This window comes from Protopterus annectens, chromosome 17.part0, assembly GCF_019279795.1.
Source record: "Protopterus annectens isolate FY-2018-M chromosome 17.part0, PAN1.0, whole genome shotgun sequence".
Lineage (NCBI taxonomy): Eukaryota > Metazoa > Chordata > Ceratodontiformes > Protopteridae > Protopterus > Protopterus annectens.
The window spans coordinates 814,409,416-814,436,235 of NC_056751.1; the positions used below are offsets into that span (position 1 = coordinate 814,409,416).

At 38.5% G+C, this 26,820-nt stretch overlaps 1 protein-coding gene across 1 annotated transcript in view; it reads right to left on the minus strand.

The window, feature by feature from the left end:
* Window positions 1–26,820, minus strand: part of SBF2 (SET binding factor 2) — a 3,151,758-nt gene that overhangs the window by 635,106 nt on the left and 2,489,832 nt on the right. The gene's annotated exons all lie outside the window — the stretch shown is intronic.

The window sequence follows — 26,820 nt, forward strand, 5'->3', positions numbered from 1 at the left end:
TACTGTAAAAGACTCATTCACAAATTAAACTCAAGTTAAATTAAACAAACCAATGATAAAACATAAGAGAAAATCTAATGCCTTGCTGTTATATGTCACAGCTACTTTAAAAAATACACGTATGTTTTAAGTTGTAAAGTGTCACGATACAATAACCTAACCCTACATATGATAAAATCAGCATGCATGTAAAAACATTTGGACAGAATTAAAACAGCTGTAAATGGCATTAGATGTACTTACCATATTATAGGATTAAAGTTTAGCTGCCTTAGCATTAACACTCTATTAACTAATATTTTGTCAGTTATTACTGGTGGATGGAAAGCATCCAATAAAAGCTGCCAATACTGTTTCTGTGTTTAAATATACGTCACAATTACCACCACTAACAAAATGTAGGACCTTTTCACAGATAAAACATTTCTTCTTAAAATCAACAACATTCTTTTTAATAGTATAACAATGTCATTAAATCCATGCCCTTAAAGCACACACAGTCTTTCCAAGAGATATGTGGACAAAGGTTGACAGCAACCTCTCCTTCAACCACCACATTGCCACTGTGGTCAGAATGTCCTTCTATGTGGCATGTCTCATTACCAAGGGTTTTGCATCCAGGAAGAAAGATGTCATCATCTCTCTCTGGTCTTCCCTCATTAGGCCAATCATCAAGTATAATGCCCCATTTGGCATGAACCTCACTAGACACATGCAACAGCTGGAAAGACCACAAAAGTACCCAACGAAGAGGATCCTAGGCCTTAAACACATGTCCTACATGGATAGACTCAAAAAACTCCAGCTATTCTCTGTCTCATATCGTCTACTAAGAGGCAATCTCTGCTCAGCTTACAAAGTCATGTCTGACCCAGCTCTGTTAGAAATTCTTCACCTAAAGAAATCCCAATCCCTCTGCACCACATGCTCCAGAGACCTCAACCTCATTACCACAATCAACAGGACATGCTGGAGGGGCAGGTTCATAACCCACAGACTGCCCATGCTTTGGAATAATCTTCCCATACATATCAAGCAGAGTACCTCACTGGCCCTCTTCAAAAGAAATCTTGATGAGTGGATGGGAAATAGAAAGTTCACCCCAGGAATCACTCTACTGGTTCTACTTGATACAGGCACTGGGAACTAACATGGGGTAGCATGATGCCAGGGCACTTCTATGGGCTAGGCTTGTAAAGGCTCCAAGGCCATTAGCCTAGTAAACACCTATGAACACAGAAGGATGCACAAGTTAAACAAGCTGCTATATAAACAACACAAATACTATTGCAATCTAGTGTGGTAGTAATAACCCCAGGGTAACTGGGTACAGTTTTATATATATATATATATATATATATATATATATATATATATATATATATATATATATAATATTAGTTAATAGAGTGTTAATGCTAAGGCAGCTAAACTTTAATCCTATAATATGGTAAGTACATCTAATGCCATTTACAGCTGTTTTATATATATATATATATATATATATATATATATGCATCAGATCATAGGAGGTTAAGAGGTTAATGGCCCTGGGGTCCTTCCAAGCCTAACCAAGAGTTTATCTCCAAAAAAAAACCCTCAGTCAGCACCTGTCACCCCTGTCAATAAGGGACAAAGGTAAAACCCCTGGGACAAATTTGTCATTTCCCAACCACTCATAATGCAGGTTCCTAATAGAAAAAAAAAATCAAATTCCAGATGAAATATCCAAATCAGTTAATCTTTTACATCAAAGAGGTTAAATACATGGTTGCTAACCCCAAAGAGGCAAAAGAGACATTCCTGGCTGTTTTCAAGCAAATTCCACCTTCAGAAGTGAAATAAATCCACAAAAAAAGATAAAGGACCCTTGGATGAAAAAACGACCTCATTCACAAGCACTCTAGCTGGGATCCAACTCTGAAATCTTCCCCTTGCTGTCTAGGCCCTTAAATCATTGATGTGAGCCATGAGGAACATAGGAAAAGGAAGTACAGCCTGGGTAGGAACCAAAAATGAACTGCTGTTTCCGATGCACGAATATAGGAAGGAAGTTCCCTCTGGGATATTGGCTTGCAAATTCAGTCCCCCTAGGCTTTTGAGGGCCTCATTAAGAACAGTCAGACAAAATGGATTTCAGCAAGCTCCAAAGGATTTTACTGCCTGAAAAATGAAAATTGATCTGCACCAGCTAAAAGAAGAACGCTGCACCATAGATGTCAACCAACCTGCAAGCAAAACCTTGAAGAAATAAGGTACTGTTGAACTGAACCATTCACTAAAACAGTACACCCAGTACTGTGTAGGTGAATGAAACTCCAGCCTTAAATAATAGGCAAGAAATAAACTGTCAGAATTATGCTAGCTCATAGATTAATATTGGGAAAAAAAGGGAAAAAAATGTTAAATGTTTTATGTAAATACTAGAAATGTGCTAAAAGATCCTGGAGAGAAGTAATCTCAGGAAATTAGTAAAATAACCTAACAATCCTGGGATAATGTAAATATAGCCTTAATATGTCAACTATAGCAGGAGGACTGTTTGGCTAAGCTGTTTTTTTTTTTTTTTTTTTGTCTCTCTATACTTCCTACTTCTGTTAAATAGGTGCCAAGTATATATTTTATAACCCACACAGATTGATGAAGAAAAACATCACTATAGGCACCAAAGAAGGCCGAAATCTGAATAAGTAAAGGGGAGGAAAAAGAAGTCAAATGAGAGAAAAATGTAAAAATGACAAGATTGATTGTTTAACAATATTACTGTGGTACATATATTGCTATAATTTACTGAGGCATGTATATTAATATGCTGTTTTAAAAATACTATTAGAAAGAATTAGTCACAAGACAAAAACAATACATGCTGTACCTTAAATGCAATACATCACTGTATAAATAATATGTTGGAAGAGGCTAGGGATATTAAGTAGCAGTGTTTGTTGAGGGAACTAGTTTGTTCAGCTTTGTCCACATTGTTTATAGTAACACAGGGGGGATACTATGGAGTAAATCTATATCTAAAAAGAAAACACATTCCAAGATTAGACGTAAAGGTAAACCATATAATGAACCTTCATCCTCCCCCCCTGATTATTCCTGGTCCAGGGATATAGTGGTTAGGCACAGAGTAGGGACGGGGATAAATAGATGCCTTCCTAAACCATCACACAGTAACGCATACAAAACTAACAAAACAAAACTAATATACATGGCATATCTAAGGAATACACCTAATAAATAAACGTGGGAAATAGAATCATGGAATGTTAAAGGGCTCCAAAACAAGAAGAAAAGAAAACTATTCTTACACCTTACATTAAAAACCACAGCCAACTTCATACTAATACAAGAAACGCACTTGACTGCAGACCAATGGGCAGAAATTAGCAGAAAGAAATGGTTAAGTCAAATCATAGCTTCAGAGGGGAAAACAAACAGTGCTGGGGCTGCCATAATAATTAAAAACCAATTTAAGGAAAAAATACTTAAAACCAAAGCTGACAAGGAGGGAAGATGGTGCTATGTAGCATTTAATAGTCCTACAATACCAAAACCTATAATGGTACTTAATGTTTACGCACCCTGTAATAACCAACAACACTTTTTATGTCATTATACCTAACCTTAAACCAATTTAAAGATCACTACCTAGTGATTGAGGTGACTGGAATACATATCAAAACCCAGAAAAGGATAAATCTAATCTGACCAAATCACATAATAAACAAGCCACATTAGCCCTTAATGAACTCAAACAAGATTTCAAACTATATGACCCTTTTAAATATGGGAACAGTGCAGATAAAACAGGGAAGTTCACATTCTATTCGCAATGCCACAAAATGTGGTCAAGGATAGACTTCTTCTTAATCTCTGACATATTCATTAACATGGACCGAACAATAACTATACATACCAGGTTCTTTTCAGATCACTCCAAAATCACACTGAACATTAACTGGGACAAAAAGATATATTTAGAGAATAGGGGTCATAATTGGTCATTAAACCCTAATTTACTTTCCAAAATGGATGTAATAAAAGAAACAGAAGCAATACTAAAAATAGCTCTTACAAATATCACTAACTCCCAAGTACTAACTGACATAGAATGGGCTGCAACCAAAGCACAAATCAGAGGATTGTTTATCAAAAAAAGCAGCATACTATAAAAAAATTCAACTGAAAGAGGAGCATATACTGAAAGGGAAAATAGAGCATCTTGAAAAAGAACTAATAAATAACCCTAAGAACCAAACAGAAGCTGAACTTTTAAAACTGCAAAGGGATCTATATATGTTAGAAACCAGGAACCTATCTTTCTATGAAGCCAGAATGTTAGCCACTTACGTAGAAGAAGCTCAAATACCATCTAAAGCTCTGGCCAGAATGATCTGCCAACACAAAAATGCCTCCAGTATATCAGAAATAAACTACAGAGACAAAAACTACACAAAAAATGAAGACATTATTAAAACATTTGAACAAATATACTCTCAAATATATGGAGCACAAATACTACAAACCTCAAAGGAAGATAGAACTCTTTTTTCTTCAAAAACTGAAATTCCCTAAACTCAATTTAGACCAACAAAAAAAACTAACTGAGCCGATATCCATCAGTGAAATTATTACAACAATCAAACACTTAAAAGTGCATAAGGCTCCTGGTCCGGATGGACTCACATCAGAATTTTACAAAGCATTTTTTTCCTTGATAGCCAAACTACTATACTATACACTGAATTACATAATAAACTATAAAATAAATGATATCCACTTTAATGCCTCTAAAACTATATTTATATTAAAAGAACACACAGACCCCCAAAACCCCGACAGCTACAGACCCATCTCCCTCTTAAATATAGATACTAAAATATTTACCTCTATACTTGCAAACAGAATGAAAAATCTGATAGAAAAAATCCTCTCCCCAGAACAATCCGGTTTTACACCACATAGACAGACTAGTGACAATACATTAACATTAGATGCACTAATATCCTATGCTAACTGATACAATATCAACATCTACACAATGGTAGTGGATGCCCACAAGGCATTTGATAGGGTTAATCTAGAATTCTTACTCCAAACACTACCCTACTTTAATATACCCAATTACTTCATTCAGATCATCCAAACTCTATAGCAACCCATACACATCTCTGTATATAAATAAAATTTGGTCAAATAGGATCCTAATAAAAAATGGAACAAGACAAGGATGCCCATTATCACCCTTCCTGTTTAACCTATACCTAGAACCACTCTTTCTATACATTAAACAAAATACATATCACAATCCTCCATCAATACACAACTTCAAAATATACCTCGCTGCATTTGCAGATGATCTGAACATATACTGCAATACACCAAATTCAGATATAAACAAAATAGCTGCAATTGAACATTTCTCGACTATGTCTAACTACAAACTAAACCTTAATAAAACTAATATTTTCCCCCTAAAAACACCCAAACTCATCTCACTAATACCATTGTTAAACACAATAAAAATAAAAAAAGAAACTAAATACCTGGGAATCACCTTTTTCCACAGTAACAAAGACGTCTACCAACACAACGTAAACCTTAAATGGCAAAATATAATGCAAGACTGCAAAATAAGGAACAACCTAAAACTACCATTCTTGGCCAAAGTATCAATAATCAAAATGAACATTTTACCTAGACTAATGTATATATTCATGACATCACAGACAACAATACATAATAAATTCTTCAAACAAATTCATACCTTCCTAGCAAAATGTATATGGGAATCCAAAAAAACCAGAATCTCCTATCCAAAATTAACACTCCCCAAAAGCAAAGGAGGACTAAATCTACCAGATTTTAAAATGTATTACTCGATCATTAACACTAACAGAATATTGAGAATAGCTGAACATAACCTGTCAATGGAAAATTGGTCTCCTCTCTGGGTGACAATATATTATAGATATATTAAAGCTCAAGGTTTCAATCCCAAAGCACTTCCATTCCTGAAGCAGAAAGAAATACAAACTTATAACATTATAGAGCCCTTAAAACATTCTATCAACCTAATGCAAAAACTCTTTCAATTCTTGAACCTTAGACATGCCATGACAATACTGCAACCCCTTCATAAAAACCCAAATTTAAAAATAAACAATAAGATGCTGGACCTAGTCCCTTTTCCCAGACTGAAAGATAAAACAATCCAATATGTCTATCCCTACCTTAACTGTTCAATACAAGAAATGAGGACCAACTTAAACCTCCCTAAATCACACATAATAATCCTAAGACAAATCAAAGAACTGTGTTCCAGTTATCTCCAAAATGTTACTATGACCAATAGTGACATAGAAACTTGTAGCAGGCTTTGGAAAACTATTATCACAACAAAGAAAACTATTACCAATTCATATAAAATGACAAATGAAATCAAATACCAGGAGGACCTCCTCTTCTCTAACTACTGGAGAAAAATTAAACCATCCATAGATGAACAGCAAATAAGCCAGGCAATCAATCTAACACTGAAGATTTTACCCCTCAAAAAGTTAGCATACACTCAGCTCATGATCAATAATAATGCTTATTTTACACCTGCAATCCTACACAAATTTAACATATCAAAATCACCTTTCTGCCCACACTGTAAGGACCAGATAGCTGACTTAATCCATGTATTTTGGAGCTGTAAATGTGTCTATAAACTCTGGAACTCTCTCAAGGTACAATTACAAAAAACAGGTTATCAAACATCAACATTAACTTGGGAATTCACTCTGTTACACATTCTCCCACCCAACATCCCAAGAAAACAAGCAAATACATAACAATTTTTCTACTAATGAAACTGTATATAGCTTTTAAATGGCTAGATACGATATATATCTCTTGGGAGGGTTTTAAACAAGTAGCTATACAACACCTTTTAGCTCATAAAATAGTAATAGATAAAAGAAACAAAAACATGAAATCCAGAGAAATTTGGAAACAAACCTTTAATATCATATTAGCATAATTCATCACGCAGCAACTTAGAAATACACTATAATGGAACCAAAGAACACATACAAGTTCAGATATTAAATAATAACTTGGATATTACGAATGTATATACTGTCTATATAACTGTGGAATTAACAATGAAAGCATCTATGTACATAGTGTAAATAGATATGTTGTACGACCTATATCCTGTGGTATTTGACATCAATGTATAACATATGTATATGTGTGTATGTGTGTGTATGTATATATGTGTATATATGTGTATATATGTATATATATATATATATATATATACACATATATATACATATATATGTATATATATATATATATATATATATATATATATGTATATATGTATGTGTATATATATATATATATATATATATATATATGTATATATGTATGTATATATATATATATATATATATATATATATGCACACAGTCATGTTGTAAGATGGTTTTTATTTGTGACATTTATTAATGTAAAAATAAAAATAAAAATTATTGAAAAAAAAAAAAATACACATATGTTTTAAGTTGTAATGTGTCACGATACAATAACTTAACCCTACATAAGATAAAATCAGCACGCATGTAAAAAAACATTTGGACAGAATTAAAACAGCTGTAAATGGCATTAGATGTACTTACCATATTATAGGATTAAAGTTTAGCTGCCTTAGCATTAACACTCTATTAACTGATATTTTGTCAGTTATTACTGATGGATGGAAAGCATCCAATAAAAGCTGCCAATACTGTTTCTGTGTTTAAGTATACGTCGCAATTACCACCACTAACAAAATGCAGGACCTTTTCACAGATAAAAAATTTCTTCTTAAAATCAACAACATTCTTTTTAATAGTATAACAATGTCATTAAATCCATGCCCTTAAAGCACACTCAGTCTTTCCAAGAGATCTGGGGACAAAGGTTGACAGCAACCTCTCCTTCGACGACCACATTGCCACTGTGGTCAGAACGTCCTTCTATGTGGCATGTCTCATTACCAAGGGTTTTGCATCCAGGAAGAAAGATGTCATCATCTCTCTCTAGTCTTCCCTCATTAGGCCAATCATCAAGTATAATGCCCCATTTGGCATGAACCTCACTAGACACATGCAACAGCTGGAAAGACCACAAAAGTACCCAACAAAGAGGATCCTAGGCCTTAAACACATGTCCTACATGGATAGACTCAAAACACTCCAGCTATTCTCTGTCTCATATCGTCTACTAAGAGGCGATCTCTGCTCAACTTACAAAGCCATGTCTGACCCAGCTCTGTTAGAAATGCTTCACCTAAAGAAATCCCAATCCCTCTGCACCACATGCTCCAGAGACCTCAACCTCATTATCACAATCAACAGGACATGCTGGAGGGGCAGGTTCATAACCCAGAGTCTGCCCATGCTCTGGAATAGTCTTCCCATACATGTCAAGCAGAGTACCTCACTGGCCTTCTTCAAAACAAACCTTGATGAGTGGATGGGAAATAGAAAGTTCACCCCAGGAATCACTCTAGTGGTTCTACTTGATACAGGCACTGGGCACTAACATCGGGCAGCATGATGCCAGAGCACTTCTATGGGCTAGGCTTGTAAAGGCTCCAAGGCCATTAGCCTAGTACACACCTATGAACACAGAAGGATGCACAAGTTAAACAAGCTGCTATATAAACAACACAAATACTATTGCAATCTAGTGTGGTAGTAATAACCCTAGGGTAACTGGGTACAGTTTTATATATATAAATATATATATATATATATATATATATATATATATATATATATATATATATATGTATGTATCAAATCATAGGATCATAGGAGGTTAAGAGGCTAATGGCCCTGGGGTCCTTCCAAGCCTAGCCAAGAGTTTATCTCCAAAAAAACCCTCAGTCAGCACCTGTCACCCCTGTCAATAAGGGACAAAGGTAAAACCCCTGGGACAAATTTGTCATTTCCCAACCACTCATCAAGGCTGCAATGAAGAGGGTCAGCAAGGTACTCTGTTTGACATGTATGGGAAGTCTATTCCAAAGACGGGGCAGTCTCTGGGAAACAAACCTGTCTGTCCAGCAGGTTTTGCTGATGTCGCATATTATATTTCGGCCTATCGAGCGGGTAATGCGTGAGGAGTTAGACTTATGGATATGGAGCAAGTCTAGCAGGACAAGACTCAGATCACTTCTGAGCAATCTGTATGACACTGAGTAGAGTGATAATGATTTGAGCCTGTCCGCACAAGACAGCCATTGGAGGCCATGGATTCTGTTCATGAGGTATTTCTGTGGCCTTTCCAGTTGGTGCAGGTGTGAGGTGCATACCAAACGGGGCATTATACTCAATTATAGGTCTAATGAGGGAGGAGTACAGAGAGGTAATAACCTCTTTTTTTCTGGATGCAATCCCTTTACTTATGAGATGAACCAAGTAAAAGGCTTTTTTGACCACTGCTGCCACATGATGATCAAATGTGAGATTGTTGCCAACCTGAGCACCCAGGTCTCTCAACACAGGTTGTGTGCTTAGGGGGTTGCCTTTGATGTGGTAATCAGCAGGGGCTGTGTGTTTGCCGAATGGTATGATAATACATTGTTTGCATTTAACTTAAGGCCATTACTTTGGCACCAGGTTTTGTAGCTGTGAGACCCTCTTACAGAATGTTACCATCATTTGAGGAGTCAATGACAGCACTCAACTTACAGTCATCTGCAAACTTGGTCAGCCACAGGCACTCTGTCTTTGTCTGGACCTATGAGAAGTATATGCTAAATAGTAGGGGTCCCAGGACAGATTCTTGGGGAACACCACTAGTGACAGGTCTGCTGCCAGAGGTGATGGCACCTATTTTGACCTTGTGGGTCATATCAGTGAGACAGTTGGCCACCCATCTGACTAGACAGGGATTAACATCAAGTTGCGTTAGCTTTTCGATGATGCCTGAGTGGGGGATTGTGTCAAAGGCCTTGGCCAAGTCAAGGTAAGCTGTATGTACTGACTTTCCCTCATCAAGGGCCTTGATGACAGTCTCAATGAAGACAACCACATTTAACAGGCAAGATCTGCACATGACAAATCTGAATTGGGTGGGGTCAAGTGCTTGGAAATTGCCAATGTTTTTGTTTATGAGATCCATAATAATACGCTCCATGGCTTTGCAGATCAGACTTGTCAAGCTAATGGGGCGATAGTTTCCCGGGTCAGTAGTGGCACCACCTTTGAGCAAGGGGATGACAATGGCAGCTAGCCACTCTGCTGCAATGAAGCATGTAATTAGGCTGTAGTTAAAGAGAGTGCTCAACAGTGAAGCTAGTTCTTGCTGGAGATGGTGCAGAATACAGCCTGGGATACTATCAGGTCCCATGGAAGCTGTGTTGTTTGCCTTGGATAGGGCCTTTAACACTTAAGCCACAGAGATGTGAGGTGTGGGACAAGTATACAGGATGTCTAAAGGGCCTTTGCAGGAGGGGATAAGGGGGTGAAGCTAGCAGGTTGGCTAAGTCAACAGGATCAGTGTAAGTGGTATCATTAAGTACTAATTTGGAACAAACCTGGGCTTTGCCATGGAGGTTCCTGACATAACTGAAGGAGGACTTGTGGTTTCCCTTTGTTTCAGAGGCTAGTTTCAACTCATAATTGGCTTTGGAGGTTTTCACTAGTGATCTAATTTGCTTGTTGAGGCTAAAGAGGGAGTTTTTCAATTGGGAATTTGTTCCTTTTTACCCTTGGACAACAGCATCTTCCTTTTGTTGTAAAGTCTGTTGATAGACGGTGTCCACCAGACAGGTTTGAGTTTCCTTGAAGAGCAGGTTTTAGTTCTGGTGAGTATGGCTGGGTCCATGCAGTTGTACAGGTGCTTGTATACTGCATTGGTGTACTGTTCAGCATAGTTGCCTGCATCCTCTGAGGGAGGGTGGCGGTGGTGTGAAGCTACAGATACCCTCAATTAGGAGGTTGTAGTCAACTTTTTGAGAAGTTTTTTTAGCCTGGTTACAGCTTGGGAGGGGTTGAGTGGGACAGAAACTTCAAATGAGACAGACCAATGATCTGATCTCACTGGGGAAGCACATACTATGGGAGCGATTCTCCATGTTGGTGAGAACATAGTCTATAATGTTATCTCCCCTTGTAGGGGATGACACGAGCTGGTCTAGTGTGTTATAACTGAGGAAATCAAGGGATCATTGGGTGAGTGCACTAGTGCAGGAACTGTTAACCTAGTCTATAGTGGGGTAGTTGAAGTAACCAAGGATCAGGGTGTTAGGGGGTACCTTGATGGAGTCAAGTAGGTCCAGGTAGGAGGAGTGGTGTCATGGAGGGGGGGGGTCTACAGCTGTGTATAACTTGAATGGGTGTCTAGCCAACTGTCAGTTGTACCTGGAGTAATTCCAGTGCGTCATGCTGGCAAAACAGTCTGGAGGTGTGCCTGTCCTTAATGAAGATAGACTACCACACCCTTAGTCTTCCCAACCTCGTTTTGGGGTCACAAAGTATGGAATGAGGTATAGCTTTGTAAGGCAGAGGTGCTCTCCACAGCCCTGAACCAAGTTTCTGTGACCGCACAGACATCGGCATCTTCCAGTGTGATGAGTACCTCCAGTGAGTGCATTTTCAGGTTAGGGCTCCTAGCATTAAGAAGCATGACCTTCAATTTGCTTTTTGACAGATCTTTCATGTTGGAAAATTTGTCTTTGGGACATAGCCTAAAAAAGACATAATGGTGGAGGCAAGAGCCTTGGCCAATATCCAGAACCCCAGGGGTGACAGGTGGAGGCCATCTCTGGCAAAGCATCGAGGCCTGTCAACCATGTCATCCCAGGCACAGATAATGGATCCCCTTGGAAAGACACCAGAAACTAAGCCAATTGTTGAAATCAATTATTTTTGTTGGTATTGTGGTATTATTCTTAGTGAAGGCAAGATGATGTTTAGGGCTAGGGTAATACCTGCCTGGGGCACATACTCTGAGTAGTCAACCATGTCTCTCTTCATGTAGTCCAGAGAGGTACATCTCAAGTCATTCACACCAACATGGACAATGACAGAGTCTTACTTGTACCTGTTGTGGAAAGACTTAAGTGCGTGCGTGATATAGTGGATTCTGGCACTTGACAGACAGCTGACCATGACCTTCTCCTTGTTAAGCCTGGTGAGGGGGACATTTGCTTTACTGTTATGCCTAATGGGCTGTGTTTGTGAGACACTGGTGTGTTGTCTCCTGTGTGTGACGTGATTGGTGTTGTGTGTGGAATGTTTGTGAGTTTGTTTTGGGGGTCTCTGTTGTTTAGGTAAGTTTTTATTGAGGACCCCTGCATAGGTGGATGTGTGCTGTGCTTGGCTCTGTGATGTGGGTGGTGTGGTGTTTGTGCTGGCAATCTTCTATTTCCACAAGGCTGTTGACCACAAAAACCCTAAATGCAAAATAACTGGCCTGAAGCACAAGTTCTAAAACCAAAACAGAGATGCTTAGAACAGCAGACAGATTTAATCAGGCTACTAACAGGCAGTAATAAATGTAGAATAAGCACACTTGAATACCTAAGAGCACACAGAACAGCCAAATAAGATAATAATGTAGGTAGAACAGAATTATAGTAAAAGCAGATGAATGTAGAGACATTGTGAGCAAGCCCCACACTTTTCCATCCCATATTATAATTGGGGATAGTGTAATTGTTCACCTCACATCATGTCTTAAACAATGATTTTAAATTCCTACCCTTTTTAAACACAAATAAAGAGGCTTCACCTAACTCATTCTTAAGGTTAAATGAACTAGCTTTTACACAATATTTTCTTAATCTCCAGAATCCTATTGTTAAAAGGAATTAGCATAGCTCTTGAAAAAACCATGCCAGTTTTGTTAGCATCTTTATCTACAGGGCCCCCCCCCCCCAATCAATTGACTTTTTAATATAGCTGAATATCTAGCTTTTATTTCTGTTGTTATTCGCACACAAAATTATCTAACAAATCACTTCAGTGACCCTCTTCAAAAAACATATGTTTGAGTTTTAACAACTATATTTAGAAAAATTATCACTGGACTTTAGCCTGGACAGTAAATATTAGATTCCTAGCTCATGTTTAACCTGTTCTTAAAAGTAATAATATCTAGAAAGTTGATTCTGTTTCAATTCATTGCATCTATAAAATGCAAAAAAAAGATGAGCAATTCATACAGTACAAAAAAAATCATAACTTCTTCAACATTATATATAATAAAAATAACACCAGGAAGCACAAATACTTCCTAATATATGGTGTAAAAGGGCAAGTGAAAGCAAAATTAGTTTCCCAGTACTATAAAATTATATTGGCAAGCTCTTCATTTGCTGCTCCAGTTATTACTTCTCAAATTTGTTTATAGTACTCATCCTCAAAAAAAAAAAAATATTCTTCAGCACTGCTTCTGTGCAACACACAATACAATTAATGTCTCTTGTATAAAATGAGGTTATGTAAAACGTGCTAACTGGAGCCAATCAATTCTAACATTGTGTGTCAAAATCGCGAAAAGATTTTTAACACAAATAAGAAAATACAAGTCCTCCAAAAATTCAGTGTTCGCCAAAATTTGAAGAAATTGCCTGAATCCTTAAGAATGTGAGGATTACTGTGAAAAAAACCTTCAGTTTGTTGTCTATAAACGTGGCCACTTGACTGATTTTTGAACCACCCAAAGCCACAGATTTTAATTTGTACAAATGTTTTTTTTTAACATACATATGGACTTTACCTTCTGTATGGTTGATGTGTTTTTAATTTGACTTAATTTTTAGTTTCATTTATAAATGTATTTAAGACACAAAAAATATGTTATTTTAGTTCTAATGAAATTCCATTTTGACTGAAGAAGAAAAGCACTAAACTCTTAATAAATCTTTAGACTTCTTCCTGAGTCACTGTTTTTTTTTTTTTCATATAATACTGTATCTCATGCCAAAAATGTAACAAAAGTATCTGCCATAAAATTAGATGATTTGTGGTAAGATGGAAATTAGTTGGCTAAGAAGCAGAGCCGACATAATTATTTTTCTAGGTACCTCTTTAAATAGTGGTAAGGTAACCAATAATATCCCCAAAGGACTGTCCCTGCCCTGGTTTGGCATCTAAATCCCTGTTCTCAAAACTGATAACCAGGACTTATGGTTAATCAAATTTTCAGACAACTGCATAGCGGGTGTAATTACCAACCCGCCCCTCCATTAGACATCAGAAAGAACATACTGTAGTTGTTATCTAGTGTAGTGATAATGGGATTAAATTCAACACTAAAATGTGTAGTATTGTTCCCTTAAGAAAACAAGAATTATAAAGAACATACAGTCCAGACAGCACTCCCTTACTAAACGAAAAGGTAGTCAGTGAGCTGAACACTTGGGTTGATAGTTCCCTCTCCTTTGGGCACTGCATGGCAGTTGTCATTAGGAAATCTTTCTTAGCATAACTAATACCCAAAGAATTTGCATCAAGATCCAAACATGTCACTGCTCCTCTACATGTAGCACTAACCATTATAGAGTATGATGTTCCCTTCAGTATGTGCCTCAGTTGACCTATCAATAAACGTAAAAGACTCCTAGATTACTAATCAAAAAGAACTCTGATCTTAAGAATCATAGTTACCAAGACAGGTTGGAAGCACTATCCCTATACTCTTTCTTACAGACTCTTGAGGGGAGATCTGTATCTCAGTTATCATGACATTAGAGATCTGGTGGTCCTTGACTTCGTATATCTCAGCAAGCCAAACAGAATAGCTAATGTTAGAAGTAGAGACCTGAACCTTCATTAGGAGATAAATAGAATGCAATGGAGAGAGAGAGCTTCTTCACTCATCTCCTCTCCCACCCCTGGAATAAACGTCCATTTCAAGTTAAGTAGAGAAATTAAGTATATTCCTTCAGAATAAATCTGCACAGCTTAATGGGCACACTCAAATTTACCCAGGATTAATTGGCCTCTCCCTGTTTGAAAAAAAAGGAGGTAAAGTCTAAAAGTGGGTATTGGCAAGGTCTACATGGCCGTTAGATTTAAACAGCCTTGAAACTGCTGTGAATCTCCTTGTTGACATGTTCTTATTGACAGCAACACTGAATGTACATCTGTCTGTCTCTTTTCCATACTGGCAAGTTCCCAACACCAGCAACACTGACTTCCCATTTTCCCTGCCTTCCTTCTACCCTCACGTTGGAATGCCTTATCAGCAGAAGTAACCTCACATACCATTTCTCCCTCTCCTCTAACTGTCACGCTATCATTACTAACAGCAATAGTGATTCTACCTCTCCTACTTCTCCATGTGGCACTGCAATAACTGCAGTGATTCTACCTCTCCTACTCCTCCATGTGGCACTGCAATGACTGCAGTGATTCTACCTCTCCTACTCCTCCATGTGGCATTGCAATGACTGCAGTGATTCTACCTCTCCTACCCTTCCATGTGGCACTACAATGCCTGCATGGTTTTATCCATGTTTACATGTTCCCAGTTGCAATAGTAATTGCAATAGATACCCTGCCCTCTTCCCCCACTGCAGCTTTCCTAGTAGCAGTAGGTATACATACATCTCATCGCTGCCCACAAATGTTGCTGTTCCCATTAACTTCAGCAGTGCGTATACACCCATCTCCCCATTCTCCACAATTAGCCATGTTCCCATTAACAACAGAAGTTGCTGTACATCCATCTTCTTACTCACCAGAAATGGCCTTGTTCCCATTAACAGCAGCATTGGGTGCACACCTAACTCCTTACTCCAAGTAAATTGCCCTGGTCTCATTAACAGAAGCAGTAGTGGGTGTACAACCCATCAATCTGCTCCCCATAAATGGTCCTGTTCCCATTAACAGCATTAGCAAGTACACAGCCCCTCTCTTTCTCTACTCCCCATAAATGGTCTTGTCCCCATTAGCAGTAGTAGTGGGTAAACACCCATCTCCACTAACACAAGTAGCCAGTCTTAAAAAGCACCCCATTCTCCCTACTCTCTAAAAATGACCATGTTCCCATTAACAGTTACATTGGTTGTACACCCATCTCCCTACTCTCCAGCCCTGTTCCCATTAACAACAGTAGTAAGTGCACACCCCATCTTTTTAGTATTCACAAATAGTCCTGTACCCATTAACAGCAGCAGTGGGGGTACATCCATCTCCCTACTCTCTATAAATGGTCCTGTTCCAATTAACAACAGTAACAAGTGTACACCCCATGTAACTATTACTCACAAATAGCCTTGTACCCATTAACAGCAGCAGTGGGTGTACGCCCATCTCCCTACTCTTTATAAATGGCCTTGTTCCCATTAATAGCAGGTATAACTGGGCTTCTTCAGTATGAAGATATCATGTCCTAAGTAGCAGTAGCAGTGACTGAACAACCCCTACCCAACCACTGCCTTCTTCTGCTTGTTTTGCTATGTTCCCAATTATTTGCAGTGGAGAATATAATTTGCCCACTGCTCTCTTCTGCCATTATACTCATGTGCCTTTAGATGCAGCTGTGACCCAATGAGCTCATGCTCTGTCATCAACTTTTTATTAGTGCCAGTAGTAGAAATACACCTCCACAGTCCTGCCATGTTTTAATTAGTAGCAGCAGCATTGATATTATATCCCTCTTTCCACACTGACATGCTTTAGCATACAATGCTAATGGCTGTATACCATACTTCAATTTTCCTCGATGTTGCCATGTCCTTAGTTACAACTGAAGGGTAAGTCAGCCTTTGTGTTACTTCCATCCATACTGCCATGGTCCAGGTAAAACAAACAGGCCCTGCACATCCTATTGCCCTTTTCCTCTATGGATTCCATCTCCCTGATACAGTGCCAAGTATTGTGCATCCAACCACCATCAGTTTCCTCTTTATGGTGCAAAGTTCTAATAGCACTGCCAGGCTTTATGCACACTGTTCTCCACCCCATGGTGCCTTGTCACTGGCAATGGTGCCAGGCACCAAACCACAGCCCTCTCCAGGATACTTGTCTTCATTTGCAGTGTCAGGCACTGTGCACCAAACCACTATCCTCTTCCTCTCCAGGTTACCATGCCCCAAGTAGCAGTGCATGCAATGCACACTGAACCTCCATCCTCATCTCTAGGCAACCATGTTCCCAGTAGTAGTGCAAGGCAATGTGGACCCAACCACCATCCTTCTCTCCAAGCTACCACATTGTCAGTAGTAATGTCAGGTTTATCCCCAACTGCCATCCTTCTCTCCAAGGTACCACATTGTCAGTAGTAATGCCAGGCTTATCCCCAACCGCCATCCTTCTCTCCAAGGTACCATACTGTCAGTAGTAATGCCAGGCTTATCCCCAACCGCCATCCTTCTCTCCAAGGTACCACATTGTCAGTAGTAATGCCAGGCTTATCCCCAACCGCCATCCTTCTCTCCAAGGTACCATACTGTCAGTAGTAATGCCAGGCTTATCCCCAACCGCCATCCTTCTCTCCAAGGTACCACATTGTCAGTAGTAATGCCATACTTATCAACAACCTCCATCCTTCTCTCCATGGTACCACATTGTCAGTAGTAATGCCAGGCTTATCCCCAACTGTCACCCTTCTCTCCAAGGAACCATACTGTCAGTAGTAATGCCAGGCTTATCCCCAACCACCATCCTTCTCTCCAAGGTACCATATTGTCAGTAGTAATGCCAGGCTTATCCCCAAACCGCCATCCTTCTCTCCAAGGTACCACATTGTCAGTAGTAATGTCACGCTCATCCCCAAACTGCCATCCTTCTCTCCAAGGTACCACATTGTCAGTAGTAATGTCACGCTCATCCCCAAACTGCCATCCTTCTCTCCAAGGTACCACATTGTTAATAGTAATGCCATGCTTATCCCCAACTGCCATCCTTCTCTCCAAGGTGCCACTCAGTCAGTAGTAATGACATGCTTATCAGCAGCAGTGCCAGGTAAACTGCATGCACCAAGAAACTTCCTTTTGGGAATAAATACATCCACTACTACTAGCAAGCAACATACTCCTTAACCTCCTCCCTTTCAGCTTCTATCATTTTGGCAACATGAAACACCCAACACCTTCTCTTCCATGCAACCATGTCTCTGGTAGTGTAGCACTGACTGCACAACCTATCACTCTATCTTTCCAAGTTGCCATATCTTTGGTGGCAGCTTTCATGCAAAACTTTCTGTGAATAAAATGGCCCCTGGATCCTCGCCTGTCTCTCCTTTGTTGCCATACACAGAAGTCCCCTGTGCTTATGGCACACCTCTGAATAAAAAGGGCACAGAGTCAAATTCCAACAACAACTTACATTTTTGATTTACTGTGTGTGTGGCCCCTGTACTGGCACTAGCTGTCTATTTGTGAACTGAGTCTCGGGTAAGCAGAGATATGGTTTATCTATCTTCCATAAAGAAAAGTTCTTCACTTAGGGTCAGGACAGGGGAGGCTTGACTCATTAGAAGTAAATATTTATGAGAACCATAACATAGTGGCAAATGTTAAATACTCCCAGATCATGGCGAAAAGGGTCTTCTGAACTATCCCCTTACCTGGACAACAAATAGCAAAAATAAAAAAAAATGATTCAATCTCCTGGAAGCACACACATGATTAGCAGAACTCTATTAGTATACAAGTGTGGGTTTCTTTTACTTATACAAACATTATGAATTGCACATGTACACATCTACATAAAAGTGCAATTGGTCAGGTGCCATATGAAGATATTTTGGAACCTTAAACAGAAAACCAGTATAAACATTCACTTAAAGCTGGCCAGCAAAAGAAGGAACAGGAAACTGTGGCACCTCTGATGCAGTCAATGTTGAGGAGTGACAGGCCAGTGAGTTCTCATATGACAGATGATGGATGGCACAGGATGAAATTAAAGAGAGTGTACCACAGGAAGATGCAGTAGAACTTTCTATAGAATGCCCGCAGGAAATTGAAAACAAAAAATGCACTCTCAGTTGAGAAGAAACTAAGTTAAGAGAAGAGTTGCTTGACTTAATAGAGATAGACAGACATATTAAGATCAATGAAAGAAATAGATTGCAGAAGGTCATTAAAACTCAAAAAGCCAGACGTTTGATAAAACAAATGAATACGGTAATTAGGACTGTCCATAGAGACCCATGCAATACAGTAGAAGTAAACAAGACATATTGCTGTACAGCTAAATTAATAAAAGATAAAATTCTACCACAAGAACACAATGTAGTAAGGGAAAGGGGAGGGGAGAAATTGAATACCATCATGGAAGTATCGAATAGAGAAAACCATAAAGCAACTAAGACAAGAAGTGTCACTATTAGAAGAGTACAGAAGAGGGAACAGATCAACAAAAATACTCAGAAAGATAGATGTGATAAAAACAATAGGCAGTATTACAACAGATCAGAATCTATCATGTACTATTGCAAATGTTGTTGTTGTCTTTCGGCTTTTCCCGGTTAGGGGTCACCACAACAGAACTCCAGTCCGCTAATGATTGACAGTAGATTTTCATGAACGCCGAGGTGCCAGCTTGACATTCAGCCTTCAACGAAGGCACGCCCATTTATGCATGTCTTTCGAATGCCCACCCAACCGCGGGGAGGACATGCAGACTCCACACAGAAGGCACTACATGCACTCCAGCCGAGAATCGAACGGGAGAACCTCTTGCTGTGAGGCAACAACGCTACTACTGCACCACCGTGGAAGTATGCACTAAATAATAAACTAAAAATCTCAGCACAGGCAGAAACTCTTAGAAGATATGTAGACAAATATAAAGAAAAGGTAGGAAATAAGCAATTTATTGGTGACCCAAAAAAGTTTTATAGAGAGTTCGGAAAAAAGGTAAAAGGAATTGAAAGAACACCAAAAAAAAGAAGAAATAGATACATTTTGGAGAAGAATCTATGAAGATCCCATGGAACATAACAAAGATGCTAAATGGATAGAAGTAGTAAAAGAAAGAATAAGAAGTTTAAAGGTACAGGATATAAAATGGGATGAAGTAACAACCAGAGAGATTGAAACAAAGTTATGAAAAGCTTCTAAATGGAAAACCCAAGACCCAGATACAGTACCTAACTTAAAAGTATTAACATCTTTGGACGAAGATTTAGCCATGAGTAAGAATTATTTATATGCGCACCCGAACAGACACTAAACTGGCTAACAACAGGATAAACTATGCTCCTACTTAAGAGTGAACCTGCAAGCTACCCTAAAAATTATAGACCAATACCTTGCCTTCCAATGATGTATAAACTATACACTGGAATTGATGCCGACAGAGTTTATAGTCATTTAGAAGAAAACTCAATTATAGCAACAGAACAAAAGGGCAATAAAATAAAATTATATGGAACAAAGGATCATTTGTTGTTAAAGTCATAGTGGAAAACTGTAAAAAGGGGAAGAATTTAAGTATGGCCTGGACTAACTACAAAAAAACATTTGATAGTATCCTACATTCATGGATAAAAGAGTGCTTAAAAATGTATAAGATGCATCCTACACTGACTGATTACAGTACAGTGACCACGAAACAGTGGCAGATCACTTTGCAATTAAGCCATGATAAAGGAAAACTTATTATTCCAGGGATAAAAATGCAAAGGGGGATGTTCCAGGGTGACTCTCTGTCACCGCTGCTGTTCTGCTTTGCCCTTAATCCATTAAGCTGTCTACTTAACAGCTTAGGTCATTACTATAAGTTAGCTCCTAGACATCAACAAAGTGCAGAGACTTCTAATCTTCTCTTTGTCAATGATTTGAAACTGTATAGCTCATCAGATGAGGATCTTAAAGCACAACTGCAAGTTGTCAAAACTTTTTCAGATGATATAAGAATGTCATTTGGTCTTGATAAATGTGCAAAACAACTTTTAAAGCAGGAAAACTGCAGCATCAAGAAAACATCAGTTTGGGGCAAGAATGTGACATAAAATAACTTGAGCAAGAGGGAGTGTATAAATATTTGGGAACTGATGAAGGATCAACAATAAAACATGAACAACTGCAAATAAAACGTAGTAAGGAGTACTTCAGAAGATTTAACTTAATACTGAAAACAACTTTGACATCTAGGAATAAAATCCAAGCTATAAACCAATCTGCTCTTCCTGTCCTAACTTACAGTTTTGGAGTGACTGACTGGCCCCAAAACGTGGATAGATTAGACAGGAAAACAAGAAGGATGCTTCATGCTTACCAAATGATTTATAAAAATCAGTTGCATACCAAGATTATATATTCCCCGTTCTGAAGGAGTGATGGGCCTCCTTGAAATTGATTCTATGTAAAGATCTGCAATCGTGGGACTCCACATGTATCTTCTGACCTCACAAGACACAAATATACAGTGAATATAAAAAGCATACACACCCCTGTTAAAATGTCAGGTTTTTGTGTTATAAAAAAATGAGACCACAATAAATCATTTTAAAACTTTTCCCACCTTTATGTGACCTATAACCTCTACAATTCAATTAAAAAACAAACAAATCTGTTAGGGGGAAAAATATAAAAAATAAAAAAATGTACAATATGTTGGTTGCATAAGTGTGCATGCCCTTAAACTAATACTTTGTTGTGTGTGCACACCCTTAAACTAATACTTTGTTGAAGCACCTTTTGCTTTAATTACAGTATTCAGTCTTCTTGGGTACAAACCTGCCATCAATTAAAGAGACTCTAACCCCAAATTAAGGTCAGCTATCCTAGTAGGATTTTCCTGACATTTACTCAGTTGCCTACTACAGCAAAAGCCATGGTTTGCAGAGAACTTACAAAGCATCAAAGGGATCTCATTGTTGAAAGGTATCAGTCAGGAGAAGAGTACAAAAAAATGTATACAGCATTGGATATTTATTTATTTTCAGTATGATTACCGGGGAAGTCCACTGGGCCAAGAAGTACCCATTTTCAGTGGAGGCCCAGGGAGAAAAGCTCCAGAGGCAGTACAATCAAGGTTACATACCGTGATAGATGATAATACAAAGTCAAAACAGTTAAGAAATGCTAGATGCAGTAGTAGGCAGTACAATCAGGTTACATAATACACAATGTCCAAAGTAGTCAATAAGGTCTGACGTGCAGAGTCTACAAAAAAATATATATATTTTTTTTATTACATATGTACAGTATTTACATACTTACAGTCAAATGAACATCAGCTAAATAACCTACCCCATATTCCAGACATATGGAGAATACGGGAGATTGTTGTCACATGGATATACCATGAAACACAGTGAAGACAGTCATCAAAAAGTGGAAAAAATATGGGACAACAGTGACGTTGCAAAGAACTGGACATCCCACCAAAAATTATAAAAAGACAAGACAAAAACTGGTCAGGGTGGCTGCCAAGAGACCTACAGCAACACTAAAGGATCTGCAGGAATTTCTGGCAAGTACTGGTTGTGTACTACATGTGACAACAATCTCCCGTATTCTCCATATGTCTGGAATATGGGGTAGGGTTGCAAGATGGAAGCCTTTTCTTACACAGAAAAACATCCAGGCTCTACTAAAATTTGCAAAACAATACATTATATCTCCCAAAAGTATGTGGGAAAATGTGTTATGGTCTGATGAGACCAAGGTTGAACTTTTTGGCTACAATTCCAAAAGGTACGTTTGGCGCAAAAACAACACTTCGTATCACCAAAAGAACACCATCCCCAAGGTGAAGCATGGTGGTGGCAGTATCATGCTTTGGGCCTGCTTTACTTCAGCTGAAACTGGGTGTAAGTCAAGGTGGAGGGAGTTATGAACAGTTCCAAATACAAGTCACGTTTGGCCTAAAACCTTCAGGTATCTGCTAGAAAGCTAAAGATGAAGAGGAATTTTACCTTTCAACATGACAATGGCCCCAAACATACATCAAAATCAACAAAAGAATGGCTTCACCAGAAGAAAATTAAAGTTTTGGAATGGCCCAGTCTGATCCCAGACCTAAATCCAGTAAAAAATCTCTGGGGTGACCTGAAGAGGGCTGTGCCCAAGAGATGTCATCGCAATCTGACAGATTGGAAGCACTTTTGCAAGTAAGAGTGGGCAACTACTGCCAAGTCAAGATGTGCCATGCTGATAGACTCCTACCCAAGAAGACTGAATGCTGTAATTAAATCAAAAGGTGCTTCAACAAAGTATTAGTTTAAGGGTGTACACACTTATGCAACCAGCTTATTGTACGTTTTTTATTTTTTATATTTTTCCCCTAACAGATTTGTTTGTTTTTCAATTGAATTGTACAGGTTATAGGTCATATTAAAGGTGGGAAAAGTTTTGAAATGATTTATTGTGGTCTCATTTTTTATATCACAAAAACCTGGCATTTTAACAGGGGTGTGTACACTTTTTACATCCACCGTAGTGAACGTTTTGAAACATGAGGCGAATAAATCTTAGATGACTTCCTGTTTAGGCTAGCAAAAGCATATCTTCGTCAAGCAGGAATGGAAATCAAACCAGAAGTAGATAAAAATCAGGCAGCAACTGAATGTGCCAGAAAACAAAAGAAAGAATATAAGGTGAAGTACCTGAAGGAGAAGGCAAGACATGTGAAAAAAGCATAAATACAGTTGCAATTATAGAAAACTTCTGGAAGAACCTCATGTTGATCAGGAACGAACACAGGAATGGTTAAGGAGAGGTGAATTCAAAACAAGAGATGAAAGGTTAATATTGGTGGCCCAAGACAGTGGGCTATGTACACATTGGTTTACAAAGTCCATTGAACATGTGGGAGAAACAGCTGCTGGTTGGGATATACTAATGGCTGAAGAATTTTATACTGAAAGGCATAATAATGTGGCGAGACTGTTGCACTGGGGATTGTGCAAACATTATGGCACTGAAGTGGCTGAAAAACACTGGAAAATATGAGCCACAAAGCATCATACAAAATGATGAAGTCTACATCACATGGGATCAACCGACCAACAGTTCGAAAGACAGATGCTAGAAAACCAGATATAGTGGTCCAATCAAGGAAGACAAAAGTAGTATTTATCACTGAAATCGCTGCACCCAGTGACTACAGTGTCCTGAGTATTGAGAGACATAAAGTCATAAAATATTGGGATTTGCAAGCAGAAGCAAGAGCAATGTGGAAGAAAGATACCCAGATAGTTCCAATAGTAGTAGGAGCAACGGGTCTTGTAAGAAAAGAGTCTACAATCCTATTTAAATACGCTACCAATATATATAACTCCGCACAAATTAACAAAGTAGTCATTACTGGCCACACTGAGGGTGCTGCAAAGAGCACTTTTGGCTGACAACAGTTCAATATAGTTTAATATACATTTCAATGATTACAAAAATTAATGAAAAACTGGTAGTGGAGTCTGTACCTTAATGTGTATGCAGCTAGGCCTTTTATGGCCCATGTGACTGCTTGTCTAAGATTGTTCCTATATTTTTAACTTCGGCTTAAAGTTAGGAGACACATTGCTAAGATTAACTTTGTAGGGTATTGTTAGAGAAGGTTAAGGATTTTTATCAATAATGGGAGAAAATTTGCTTGGATATGACCCCAAAAATACAGGCAGTAGAGTGGTTCACACACTCTTGATGATACGTGCCTCACAAGGTCTTCTTCTTGCTCTGTCAGCTGAATTTTGTTAAATTAAAGAAGTTTACATTTCTTTTCATTTGGCCAGGACAAAAAAAAAAAAAAAAAAAACACAACCAAAAAAAAAAAACAAGTGTGGGATGGAACATAGTTACTTTTCCAATGGGTGTTGAAGGACTACATATCCAAGATTTGGAGTTTTATTGTATGGCAACAAAGGTAAAACTTTTTCAGGGTTTGATACCCAAGGACTGCGAAGCTAAGCGGAAATCAGCTTTAACTGTAAAGTCAAGTCAGGAAGAGATAAAGGGTTTTATGAGATGCTAAACAGGAATATATCTTGCAATAGACAATATTTAATGTCAATGGTTACAGAGGGAATAAAAAAGTCTAATATAGGCAAATGACTTGAGTAGCTCATGCCAATAAATTTGGAAGGGAATAGGAAATACAGATTGGGCAAGTCACGAGAAATTTAAATGAAATTCCATAACTGCTATACTGGGAACAGTTGACGTGAGATACTGTTATTCAGTGTGGCTCCAATTTACAAAATTATGCAGGGAAATGTGTTTATTAGAGAAATAATTAACTTACTGTGGACATATTTAAAAAAACTCAAATTATGTACTGTCATGAGAGGACTGGTTATTATGGTTGATGTGGTGGTTTGACAGAAGGAAGGAAATAACTCACCAAGAATTGAGGAGATGAATGCCAATCCCTAAGTATGCTAGAAAATCTCAAATTTGTATTTATTTTTCCTGGTTGGTAATGTCTGCTTAAGTATTGTTACATTCCAGACAGAATTGCAAATAAACCCCAGCTGTTAGAGATATAATACTGACATGTTAGTTAATTCATACCACATTTTTTGGGAATTCCCCAGGTTAGATCCACTAAAACAAGACTTGCAAGAAATATGACTGTCTCTTGACATGTAAGAGTAATGTCACTACATCTTTACTTCTGATTATACACAGTGGAGTATGTGCATTAACCCCGCTCATGGTGGACTCCAACTTCAACGGGAGGAACAAAAGAAAAAAAGGCCGTCATAAAGCGGAGGACAAAAATATACTGCCTTTAACTACCTGAAAGCCTATCAACAATACAGCATATGGACTAGCATTTTTCTGATAGCGTGGAGAATGTAGGACCATCAAATGACCCAGGAAATTACAGACCCATAAGCTTGACTAGTCTTGTTTGTAAGACCATGGAAAGAATAATCATGGACCTGATAAATAAAGACATAGGAAACCTCCAAACATTGGACCCGACCCAATTTGGCTTTATCAAGGGCAGGTCATGCCTACAAAATCTGGTGAACTTTTTTCAGAAAGTCACTAAGGCCATGGATGAGGGTAAAACAGTGCATACCACCTACCTTGACCTGGCCAAGGCATGTGATACAATTCCCCACTCCAGTATTACAAGTAAACTCACAAAACCGAGCATAAATTCCTACATCACCAGATGGATAGTCAATTGTTTCATGGACAGGACACGTGGTTAAAGTGGATGATTCATGTTCCAGCAAGAGGCCGGTTAATAGTGGTGTGCCACAGGGCTCAGTGCAGGGACCACTCCTGTTCAGAATATACTTCTCAGACTCCAAGGCCAATATAGAAGGTTTCTGGATAACAAAGTGTGCAGGCAACTGCAAGCTAGGGGCAGTCACCAAATTCCCCCAATGATGTTAATATCCTTCAGGAGGGTCTAATTCAGGCAAATGACTGGTGTCAGAACCACGGCCTGAAACTAAAGGCAAAGAAATGCATTGTACCCTTTGAGACATCAAATACCCCTCCTAACTACAACATTAACAACACACCCGTAAAAGTAGACTCAGAAGTAAGGGATCTAGGTACACAAGTAGACAAGAGCCTGGAATTTGACTGTCATATGTCCACAGTGGTGAGGAGGTCAAGCTATGTGACACGACATATAAGTAAATGCATGGTATCCAGAACAAGAGAGATTATAGTCCTACTGTACACAGCCCTCATTACACCAATAATCGAGTACAATGTGCTATTTGGAATGTACTTCACCAGGCACTTATAAGAGCTGGAGCAACCACAGAGTTTCCTATGTAGACAGACCAAAAGCCATTTCCCTTTACTGTCTCCTATTGACTATTAAGGGGTGACCTAAGCCTGACCTACAAGACACTCACAAATCCAGCCCTGATGGAGATGCTACATATTCACAAGAC